Raw genomic sequence first — 13,677 nt, forward strand, 5'->3', positions numbered from 1 at the left:
CTGAGACAAGGCCAACCTCTTGTTCTTACAATCCCTAATGTTCTGGATCCCTAGAACATACCGCGCTTGTCACAAATCTTTCAGTTGGAATTGGGCGGCTAGCCACGTTTGATTGTCAGTCAGAAAACCTACATCATTCCCAATGAGTAGGATATCATCCACATACAGTACTAGGAAACCTACTGAGATGTTGATGATTTTCTTGTAAACAAAAGGCTCATCAACATTCTGATCAAAACCAAATGATTTGATCGCACTATCAAATCTAATGTCCCAAGATCTAGATGCTTGTTTCAGCCCATAAATGGACCTATTAAGCTTGCAAACCTTTTGCTCTTGATCTGGAACAATGAATCCCATTGGTTGAGCCATGTAGATGGTCTCCTCAAGATTACCATTCAGAAAGGAAGTCTTGACGTCTATTTGCCATATCTCATAATCATAAAATATGGCTATGGATAGGAGAATCCTGATAGACTTCAACATGACAACAGGTGAGAAAGTTTCCTCATAGTCCACTCTCTCGACTTAGGTATAACCCTTTGCCACGAGTCTAGCCTTAAAGGTCTGCACCTCGTTTTCTCTTGTAGATCCACTTACATCCTATAGGTTTTACCCCATCAGGCTGATCCATAAGTTCCCAGATAAAATTGAAGTACATAGACTCCATTTCCTGATTAATGGCTTTAATCCACTCATCTTTGTCAACATCCTCCATTGCTTGCTTATAAGACAATGGATCCTCAACTCCATTGCTAGCTAAACCCATATAGCATTCCGGTGGGTTCATAACCCACCCACTATGTCGAGGGTGTCTCAACTCTTGAGATGGTTGACTAGATGAACCGACGTCAACAACTCTTATTGACCTATCAGTCTTTTCAAAAACTCTTGTTGAACTCTCAGTAGTCTCACTAGAAATCTCATGTAAAACAAGCTTGCTTTGTGGCTTATGATCCCTTATGTGGTCTTCTTTCAAGAAGATAGCATTTGTCGACACAAACACTTTATTCTCTCTCAGATCATAGAAGTATCCACCCCTTGTTTCCTTGGGGTAGCCTACAAAGATGCAAACATTCGAACCCCGTTCCAACTTTTTAGGGTTAGCCACTAGCACGTGGGTCAGACATCCCCAAATTCTGAAATGGCATAAACTACCTTTACGACCTCTCCATAGTTCAAAAGGTGTTTCAGAAACACTTTTTGAGGGAATGTTGTTCAAAATGTAACATGCAGTCTCCACTGCAAATCCCCAAAACAAGTCTAGAAGATGAGTATAACTAATCATTGACCGAACCATGTCCAACAGGGTCATGTTTCTCATTTTTGATACACCATTCTACTGAGGTGTACCTAGAACCAAGAGTTGGGATGTGATTTCATGTTCTATCATATAGTTCTGAAATTCTAAGTCCATATAATCTCCACCACAATCAGATTGTAGTATTTTTATCTTCTTACCTAATAAGTTTTCAGCTTTAGTTTTATACTCCTTGAACTTTTCAATAGCATTAGACTTATGTTGCATTAGGTATAGATACCCATATCTTGAATAATCATCTATGAAAGAGATGAAATATTCATACCCACCTCAAGCTCTAACACTCATCGGACCACAAAGGTCTAAATGTATAAGCTCCAAGGTTTCCTTGGCTCTATAATTTTTTCTAGTAAAAGGTCGTTTGGTCATCTTGCCGTCAAGGCATGATTCACATATCGGCAAGGAGTTTTCTTCTAAACCATTTAGAAGTCCACATTTCACCAACTTCTCAATCATATTGAGGTTGATGTGACCCAACCTTAGATGCCAAAGATGGGTTTTTTTCTTAGGAGAAACCTTTGGTATTTTTGTAGTTTTCGCTGTTTTGAACATTTCAGTATTAAGCAAGGCTTTTATGACTAACGACCTTAGTACATATAAGTTATTTTTCATTGAACCAAAACCAATCTCCATTCCATTCTTGAAAATAAACACTTTATTCTCAGTTAAGAAGACAATATAACCCTGTTCAACCAGACATAAGTTCCTCTTGATATGAGGAACTACAAAAAAATTATCTAGTAATAGATAACGTTTCTTGTCCAAAAATAACTTCAGCCTGCCTACAGCAACAGTTGAAAAAACCTCACCAATACCGACTCAAAGAACTAAATCCTTAGTAGGAAGAACTTACGTGATTAGTAGCACCTGAATCAAGTATTCAAGCAGAATCATCATTCTCTACCAAACACGTCTCCAAGACAAATAAATCACATTTACTGTCTTTAGACTTCTTCCTCTTCTGAAGAGTAGTGGGATCGATATCAGAACCTAAATAAGCTCCAAGTTCCATTTCAGAGAACAATTCTCGTCCATGAACTTTTCCAGAGTCAACAATAATTGCTTTCTCTTTTAGTCCCTTGACATTCAAGAAAGATTGGAGGTTATCTTGGGAACTGACATTACTGGTTCCTTTATCATCCATCCCATTTTGCTCAAAAAGTGAGAACTGACATTCAAATAATTCTTGCAACGAGTCCATGATCTCACATGCAATGACCATATTCTCAACCCTGTTGGCTAATGCATCAACTATGCTAGTCAAAATATGAAGTCAGGCCATCGAATTAGCCTTCATCCACACCTCATATGCATTATGAACATTTCGCGATGCATCAAGGGTCGGGACTTGAGGACACTCCTCGACCATGACAAACTTGAGGTTGTTTACCACGAAATATGTTTTAAGAGGATTTTTCCGATGTATGTAATCGGTCAAATTAAAAGAGGCAACTAACGGAAAATCATACATGTTGCTAAAAAAACAAATACATTGATCTACATTATATTTTAGCAAATACTCTTTAAAAAAAAATCCAATTTGGTTTAGCAAAATCTAAATGAAACTCGTGTGACATCTAGTTTTGCAATGACGCTTCAGTGGTTTAGGACAAAAGCCACCGAAGGGTAGTCAACTTATCCCTCCTCTGAATTAAGGCAATCTCAACCAGTCATTAATATTAGAACAACTCTTGTTCCTATAACGACTAGTCATCATTGATTTGGTCAAGAAATCATTAACTTGCTTAACAATTTCCCATAAGTGTGACCCTTCATTTTAGATCCTAGAGTTTCACCTCAGGCAGCAAATCCAAAGGGGGAAAAATTCGATTGGGGTAAAAACTAAAGCGACTCTATCCATTTTTGGAGTTCACCTTGATATTGACCAACCGCACAAAGCATCCAAAGGGGGACGCTCCTAGGGCGCCACAAGACTGTGCAAAAAGATCTCACCGTGCAAACCAATGAAGGAGACTATAGGACATATTGACACACAACCTTTACCCACTTACTATAAATACTCTATCTGTCCACCTTGATATTGACTCATGCAAACACCATCTGAAGGGGGATGCTCCCAGAGCACCACGATGCCAACCATGAATCTCACGACATGAACATTCAAGGAGAAACGTGAGTTGCATTGACATATCATATATATCTTTTCCTCCCACTGAGTATTTTATAACCTAAAGTTTAGTTTACTTAGAAAAAACGCGGCTATGATTTTAACTAAGTGGATTTTTTGGATTTCCCAAAAGTAATGATTACTTTATAAAGTTGAACAACTTTTGATCATCATTCATTAATCTCTTTAACGAAGTCTTTGATCAATTGTTTCATGCTTGTAGCAAATCTATATAATTCACCTTTCCAGGTAGGTTCCAGGTAGGGGTGTTCTGTTTCCGTCAGCTTAAATATACCAGCCTAGACAGAACTCGCCTTAGACAAAAGGTCTCTCATAGATAGATTTAATACAAATTTAATATTTTATTCAAATCAATTTAATCCTATTAAATCGATTCAAAATATTAAACTTAGGTATCTAATTTCATTAAAACCAAGAACTTAGGTCTATCTCAATCAAATTTTAAAACCCTTTTAAAAACATAAGTTCACCTAAGTTCGCATACAACTCTTTCTTATTAATTTTAATTATAGTTTCCATTATAACTCTTATAAACAGACACAATTAAAACCAACCACAATGCAAAGCAACACATATAAGGCATTCATTACTCTTATAAATAAGCCTAAGTGTCATGCTCCATGCATTGTTCATTCATTACTACTGGTATATAACACTTATATAACAAAGCACTGAACCAAGCATACATGCTCTCATACACCCTTATGCTATAACTCTTATAATATAAAGATGATGCATGAATATGATTAATGCATGCATACATATAACTCTTATATTATATGATGCATGAGCATGCTTTCTTGTAATTTCATCATGCCATTTACTATATTATAACACTTATAATATATGATGCATGAATAAAATGCATAAACTAAAGTGGGTTTAAATCTATATGTCATACATTATGGCATATAAACAAACATACATCTCATGTACATTAAGTAAAAGTTGATGGACCAGGATAATTAGCCTCAAATACTGAAAAAAAACAAAGCTAACTATTACAAAGAGCAATAAGTCCACCAGTTCAAACAGGAAAACCGGGTCTTGAACCGTCTGGGCGAAGATCGCGTCTTCTTGATCATGTAACAACTTCTTGTGATCGTCTAGCAACGTTGTAAGAGCATAAACGATCATTTAGCAATGATCAGGTACCTTTGACTATGCGATGAAGCATGAAGGTCACGTGATCATGCAACGCATGTCTAAATGATCAAAGGGACGACAACGATGCGGTGAAGCATAATCATCTAAACAATCGCTGAGCAAGTGTAAGGTATCGTATACTGAGTGATCGTGTAGTCAGTGACTATGCGATGAAGCATGTTGAACTACACGATCATTTAGTGCGCGTGGCTATTAAACGATGAGCATCAAATATTCTATGCGATCGTTTACCTCAAACGTCCACGCGATCAAGCAGCCAACGCTATGCGATAGAGTAAACTCTTTACTCAATTGCTAGCATCAGCTATACGATCGTTTAGTAAATACTATACGATCGGGTAGAAATTTTCTACACGATCGTTTAGTCAAGTCTGAACGATCGTTTAGCTTGGGCTACACGATGTGACCAACTTTTGGTCTTATTCCTCGATGAGGACAACAAGTCCATGCTTCAAAACTTCATCATGAATGACTCAAAAAACATCAAACACATTGAATACAGACTCGATTGCTTGTTAATTATGCCCAAAAACGCAAGGGCCCTTACAAATTAACACTTTGTAAACTTAAAGAAAGCTTTAAAATGAGGCAATCATCCCGTAAACATCCATCAATACATCCACAAACACATTTAACTCTTAAACGCATTGTAGAACATACTTAAAACCCACCACGACTGTAAAAAAGTTCAATATAACAATGAAATTTGGAATATCAGAACAACTTGTCTCTGATACCAATTGAAGGATATCTAAACAGAGATTTCCATGAGCAGCGGAAGTGGATCGTTCCAAATCCGATTAAGAATGAACACAACAATTACAGTCTTAAACGGAAATGAACAGAATATGCATAAATAGAAATTACAGCATGCTACAAGAGGATACAAGGGATATAGTATGCATACCTTTGAAGAACTATTCTTCAAGTATCCCTCGATCAGTCTCCAATGCGTCCAAAGTAGCAGTCAAATGCAACTAACAAAACACAACCTCCACGAACGTCTGAATGAGCCTCGATCCAAATCGAGTCTAACTCGATCCATGAATGGATTTAGAACACCACCACAAGTGTTACCTTGGTATTCTTGGTGTGAGAATCTAGGAGTTGTGGGCTTTGTATGGTCTTGGATTGAGGAAGACAGGAGGTATACGATCGAGTAGAAGATCAAGTAAGTGGGAGATGAAGACTGTCTATCGTATAGACGATGTACTCGATCATTTAAAAGATGGAAGCCTATCGTATAGACTTTGCTACTCGATGTTTAGCAATGATCAACGAGTAACTATCGTATAGTCAACTCTTAGCTCAATCGTGTATGCTGTCAACACTATCGCTTAATAAAAACACTTTTTACTTGATAGCCCTTTTTTTTAGATTTTCCGAATTGAATCAACTTCTAATTTTGGAAAACAATTTTCCTTTTATCTCACAGTTACCACAAAACTTCCAAAAACCTCCCACTCAAATCGGTTATTAGAGAAAAAGAATTAATTATCATATAACTAATATATTATAAATAAATATGATAACCAACTTATCATATTATATCTATAACCTATAGTTTTAATATTTCATCATATGAAACATATAAACTATAGTTCTTTTCTTATTTTATGGTACTTAATATAAATCATATTTATATTAGTTTCTCCAATTAATGTATTTAATACATCATATCAATTATATCACATATAATTGAATTTCCTCCTATTAATTTGAACACTTAAAACTAACCCAAAATCTTATTCTCAATTGAGCTACCAAGGGGACCTCATGGACCTATAGTTTGAAGCTCCAACGGTACATGAATAACTGACTAAACTCTTTAATCATGAGATCCACCATCCGTTAACTGTTGGTCACTCCACTAAAGACTGACAGCTGCACTCTTCGCATTACAAATATATTTCTGTGCCCATATGATCAACCAACAGTGCGAATAACCCTTCACAAATCGCTCGTAAGTACAATTAGGCCAATTTACCATTTTGCCCCTATAGTTACATCTAACTCCTTAAGTACCACCAATTCCTCTAATGAACAATAAGTCTTAGTCCTACTATGACTGAGTCCTCTTTTCAAAAGAGAGGGTCTGACCACTATGTTCAAGACCCGAAATCAGCCCTTAAGGGAGCAATTTATCTACTTACCCTTGCTTCGGGGAATGAGTGAATTCCGTCTTGTGTAGCTGAGTTTCTAACTCCCCAATAAGACGAATCCCCAAAAAGATAAGCTTGTTGAGTTGGCAATTTGGCCACTCTCACCCATCTAATCAAAGGACCACCCTCATAGGCAGGAGTTCCCAACTCACTCAAGATTAAGGTCATGTACCTATGGTCATTTTAGTGAGATGTAAGTCTTAATTATCAACGACATTATATAAAGAGACTAATCATCTTGTGGTCCGGTATTATACAAACTCTTGTATAGGATACCCCGCTCGCATGTCTCCACATGAATTGTCAAAATCAGACCATTTATAACACTTTACAACACTTGTAAATATCTACAAAGTGGGCCATATCCGTAGTGTCACTAGGATAAGGTATCCCTCCTTTATCCATCTACTATAGACAATTTAGGTTATTACTTAAGGCATGATCCACTTATATGTCTCACATACATGCTTAAGTTACATGAAATAACCACGAATCTTAGTTTATTGGATATGAGTGAATGAAAATAAAATAATATTTATTTTATTGAAAATAATGTGTACAAAATGTTTACAAACTACGAGACCACTGAGAGAATTAGGACACCAATCCCAACAGTAAAGGTAGCTTATACCATTTCAGAATATGGGGTTGCCTAACACATGTGCTTGAGGAAAATCCTAAGAAATTGGAGTCTCGTTCAAAATTGTGTCTTTTCGTAGGTTATCCTAAAGGAATAGGAGGTGGTTACTTCTACGAACCTAAAGATAATAAAGTGTTTCTGTCGAAAACGCTACCTTCTTAGAAAAGTGAGCATAAACCCATAGTAAGATAGTGTTAAATGAACTTTTCAGTGAAACTATCGAACCTTCAACAATAGTTGTTGAAGAACCCAATACCTTAACAAGAATTGTTGAAATTGGTTCATCTAGTAGGTCACATCTACCTCAAATGTTGAAGAAGCCTCAATATAGTGGGAGGGTTGCGAACCCACCTATTTTTTATATGGGTTTATGGAAACTCTAGCTATAGTAGCTGACGATGATGTTGAGGATCCATTGTCTTACAAGAAGGCAATGGAAGATGTTGACAAAAATGAGTGGATCAAAGTTATGGATCTCGAAATGGAGTCTATGTACTTCTATTCAATTTGGGATCTTGTAGATCAGCCTGATGGTGTCAAACCTATAGGTTGCAAATGGATCTACAAAAGAAAACGAGGTGCATGGGAAGGTACGGACTTTCAAGACTAGACTTGTGGAATGGGGTTATACCCAAGTTGAAGGAGTCGTCGACGACGAGATTTTCTCATCTGTTGCCATGTTGAAGTCTACTCGATACTCCTGTCCGTTGTCTCATATTATGACCATGAGATTTGGCAAATGGACGTCAATACTTCTTTTCTGAATGACAATCTTGAGGAGACTATATATATGGAGCAACCTGAGGGATTTATAATCCAAGGTCAAGAGCAAAAGGTTTACATGCTTAATCGGTGCATTTAAGGATTGAAACAAGCTTCTCGATCTTGGAATATAAGATTTGATACTGCGATTAAATCTTATGGCTTTGATTAAAATGTTGACGAACCTTGTTTTTACAAGAGAATCATCAACAGTTTAGTAGCTTTTCTTGTGCTTTATGTAGACGATATCCTACTCATTGAGAATGATGTAAGTCTACTGACTAAAATTAAAAATTGGCTAGCGATCCAATTCCAAATGAATGATTTGAAAAAGGCACAGTTTTTTCTAGGCATTCAGATCTTTAAAGATTGAAAGGATAAGTCGTTGGCCTTGTCTCAGACATCGTATATTGACAAGATGTTTGTCAAATTTTCGATGCAGAACTTCAAGAGAGGCTTGCTCTCTTTTAGGTATGTAGTTATTTTGTCTAAGGAACAGTGTCCTAAAACACCTTAAGAAGTGAGGAAATGAGACGGATCCTCTATGTGTAAGCTGTTGGTAGCCTGATGTATACGATATTATATACTAGACTTGACATCTACTATGCAGTGGGGATAGTCAGTAGATATTAGTCTAATCCAGGATTTGATCACTGGATCGCCGTTAAGAACATCCTCAAGTATCTTTAGAGAACGAGGGATTACATGTTTGTGTATGGTTCTAAGAATTTTATCCTTATAGGATACATGACTCTAATTTCCAGACTGATAAGGATTCTAGGAAATCCACATTAGGATCAGTGTTCAATCTTAACAGAGGGGCAGTATTCTGAAGAAGCACCAAACAAGGGTGCATTACTGACTCCACTATGAATGCTGATATGTAGCAGCTTGTGAAGCTGCTAAGAAAGCTTTGTGGCTCAGGAAATTCCTGACTGATCTAGAAGTGGTTCCAGAGATGTAAAAATCTTTCATCCTTTATTGTGATCATCATGGTACAGTGGCTAATTACCGAGAATCTAGGAGTCACAAATGCGGAAAGCACATAGATTGGAAGTATCATCTCATTCGAGAGATTATGCATCAAGGGGACATGATTGTCATGCAGATAGCTTTGGCGTATAACATTGTTGATGTTGGATCGATACCATCACGCAGCAGAAGAGTTCAGGATCCATAAGCATTCTAATTCACATAATTTTGGTTCAAAATAAACATGCTAAAACAGAGTATAATGGGTTTCAAGAACATACCTTGGTCAAACCAACGAAATCTCTATTTCCAGCTACTAAATCCTTCGAATCCTTGTGTAGACCACCACAAGATCTTCCCTACTATCCTCTTGGTACTCTAGATTGAATTATGAGGCTCAAAATAAGTTGGAATCAAAGGGAATATGGAGAAAGCTCACTGAACCAACCCATTGAAGAACACCTTTTCCATCCAAATTTTTCAGCAGAAATTCAGTCGGGTTTTTTTTTTCATCCTTTCTTCACTCCAATCTCTTCAATATATTGTAGACTACCATGCAAAAGAGATGTGCTACATGGGATGCAGCTCATGCTTGGAGTAAACCAAAGGAAGAGGTGGGTTTCTTGTAATCTACTTTGAAGATGACTTGAAAAACCCATTTTTCAAGTTTGTATGATTTTTCAATTTCCAAAATTTGTTTTGATTTTAAAATCATATTTTATTTCTAAAATCAAAATTTATTAATTTTATAAATTAATTTCTTAAATTAATTTTCCAATAAAATTAATAAATAATTATTTAAACAATTTAAATAATTCTAATTAATTTAATATCCAATATTAAATTAATTTTTACACAAATTCAGCTTCATATATTTAAATCATATTTAAATATATTTTCTCCAATTCCTTTTGATTCTATTTTGAACGTTTCAAATTAACTTATCACACTATTCTAGAGCTAATCCATTTTCGAGCTAGTAGAGGGACCTCATGGATCTACAGATCATGGACTCCAATGATCCAAGATTAATCGGCTAAACTCATTAGACCGATCTAACCCCCATTTGTTAACTAATGAGTCACTCCACTAAAGCCCATAGTTGAACTCTCCTTACTGTAGATATATTATGTCCACTCGATATAACCATGATTAGTAAGTTATCCCTTCACAGGTTGTTCGTCATAACGGCTGGGTCAAATCTTTGTTTAATCCCGAAATTACCTCTTGTTCCTTAAGTCCCCACTGATCCCTTAATGAACAATTGTTTTGTGATCCAATCACAAAATCGAGTCCCTTGAGAGGGCGGGATCCCTTGTTCAAGCCCCAGAATTAGCACTTAAGGGAACAACCTCTCTACTATCCCTAAAGTAGGTAGGAGTGAATTCCCTCTTGCATCCTATGTCCCCAGCTATCTATCCGGTCTTACCCCTGAAATGGCAGTCATATTGAGCCGACACTGTTCAGCCAACCCTCACATATCCAAATCTAAGGGCAATCTCAAATAAACAGGAGTTCATAGTTAGCTTAGGACTAAGGTCAAGTTACCTATGTCATCGCTTTGAAATAGTCAGTCTTAAACAGTAAATAACGTTATAAAGTAAGAGTGACTCATTTCGTAGTCCGATCTTGTACAAACTCTTTTGCACAAGGACACCCAAACTTCTCATGTCCAACATGAACGAATTAGGATTACTTCGTTTGTAGCACTTTACAACTCCTTGTAACAACTATGGAGCAGGCCGTATCCAATAGTGTTACCAGAATGAGGTACCCAACCTTATCCATTAGATCATTTTGACTATTTACTCGAACCTGATATACCTTTATGTCTCCACATAAAGTTCAAGTACTCATCCAATGGTCAAGGGACTTTTAGGTTTATTGGATTTCTATTCAAGCAATAGATCTATTCAATAACACCTTTATTGAATTTTCAGAATAAGCTACATTATTTACATACCACAAGTTTTAGGACATAAAACCCAACAGTTGATCTATTTACAAAGGTCCTCACGACTAAGGTGTTTGAGGGTCATCTGCAAAGTATGGGTCTACGGACATGCAACATCTAGTCAAGGGCAAGTGAGATTTTGTACTGGACGCGTTTTATACCCTAGTTTCTTACTTTGTGTACTTTAGTATTAGTTTGACTTTTATGATGTACACTCTACTAGCTTTAGGACAAGTGGAAGATTGTTGGGGTTGATGCCCTAAATCATGTGGATTTTGTAGTTTGTAATTGTATTGTATATCAATTTATTTATTGAATAAAATTTGAGCTATTTTATTCTATATTTAGTAGCATTAACACACAAAACCAATAAACTAACATCTAAGGTTATCTTTTGTAGCTTAAACATGTATGTAGAGACATACAGGTGAATCATGTTTAAGTGATAACCTAAATGGTCTGTAGTAGATGCATAAGGTTGGGTACCTTATCTTGGCGACACTACGAATATGACCCGCTTTGTAGATGTTAAAATTGTTATTAAGTTCTACAAATGATCTAATCCTGATCATTCATGTAGAGACATGTGAGCGGGGGTGTTCTATACAAAAGAGTTTATATAAGACCAGACTACAAAATGAATAGTCTCATTATATAAAGTCATTAATAATAAAGGTTTACATTTCACCAGGATGACCATAAGTGACATGACCTGAATCCTGAGTGAGTTGTGAACTTCTACCTATGAAGGCGGTCCTTTGATTTGTATGGGTGAGAGTGGCCAGATCCCCGACTCAATATGCCTACCATTTTGGGGATTCGTCTGATTGAGGAGTTGAGAACACATCTACATAAGATGGAATTCATTCATTTCTTAATGTCGGGATAAATAGATAAATTGTTTCCTTAAGGACTGATTCTGGAGCTTGAACAATGTGACACCACATCCTCTCTTGGCCTGAGAGGGGTTTGGTCATAGTTGGACTATGATTTATTGTTCATTAAAGGGATTAGTGGTACTTAAGGAGTTAGATGTAACTATAGGGGTAAAACGGTAATTTTGGCTCAACTGTACTTACGAACAATTTGTGAAAGGTTATTGCACTATTGACTGGTTATAACCAATGGACACAGAGATATATTTTTTGTGGGAAGAGTGCAGTCATCGGTCTTTAGTGGAGTGGCCGACAATTAATGGATATTGAGTAATTTAATTAAAGAAGTTTAATTAATTATTCAAGTATCATTGAAGTTTCGATCTCCAGGTCCATAAGATCCATTCTATAGTTCAACTGGGATTATTGAGAATTAATTTTGGATTAATTTGAATTGTTCAAATTAATTGAGGGAAATAATTAGATATGGTACAATTAATTTAGATTAATTATATGTGATATAATTAATATAACATATTTGTTACATTATAATATAATATTTATTTTGATGGGAATTAAATATTTGAATAAGATTTAATTATATGGATTGGATTCATATAAGTAAATTTAGTATAAATTTGATTTATATTAAGTACTACGATTGATTGAGAGAATTCAAACTATAGATTATATTGTATTCGATACAATATAAAAATTATAGTTATGTGTTATATTTGATATAACATATAGTTTAATATATTCTATATAATAAGGTGGTTATCATATATATATTAAATAATTTATTGAATAATTTCTTAAATTATTTATTAAATTCTAATTTTAATTAAGGAGGGAGTTGACTCCCCCCTCTTAATTCTCTCAATCACTTAAAATCTTGAAAGAATCTGGGAGTTAGTTTTTTTTACGTATTCATCATCTTTTTCACGAGAGAACACAAACAGTTTGTGTGAATTTTTTTTCACCTCCTGTTTGATTCTCTACCAAAAGGGGAATACAGAGAAATACCTTTTTGTGGTGGTCATCTTGGATTGTTGTTTTTGGTTCAAGGAGAATTAGCATTGGAAGAAATTTCGTGAAGATTTTGACTTAAGGGGTATTTAATTTCTAACCCTTTTTCCTTCTCTAAAAAGTATGCTTTAAAATTCTGTTTATAATGTGTAATTTATGTTCTCCGTAATTTAATTTTGTGATTTTGAAAATAGGAAACGATTCCCACTTCCATAGTGAACCTCACGAGTCCTTCAATATAGACACATATTTAGAGCTTCATGGGCTAAATTATTAACAAGCTACTACTTATACCCACTTTGATACATAGTCTACTGCAAGCAGGATATATTGTTGGCCATGGAAAAGGGGAAAAGATCCCATAAAATCAATATCCCAAACATCAAGCAGCTCAACTTCGAGAATATTGTTCAAGGGCATTGCGTCCCTTGAAGAAATATTCCCGGTGCATTGGCAGGGGTCACATTTACGAGAAAACTCTCTCGCATCTTTGAAGAGGGTGGGCCAGAAGTATCCGCTTTGAAGGATCTTCACAGCGATTCTTTGCCCATCGAAATGCCCTCCGTAAGGAGAGTCATGAAACTCAACCAAGATTCGTTGTATCTTCTCCTCTGGAACGCATCGACGACTTAAGGGGTCAGGGCCT

Source organism: Benincasa hispida, chromosome 8 (assembly GCF_027475165.1).
Source record: "Benincasa hispida cultivar pf3 chromosome 8, pf3_genome.v1.1, whole genome shotgun sequence".
Lineage (NCBI taxonomy): Eukaryota > Viridiplantae > Streptophyta > Magnoliopsida > Cucurbitales > Cucurbitaceae > Benincasa > Benincasa hispida.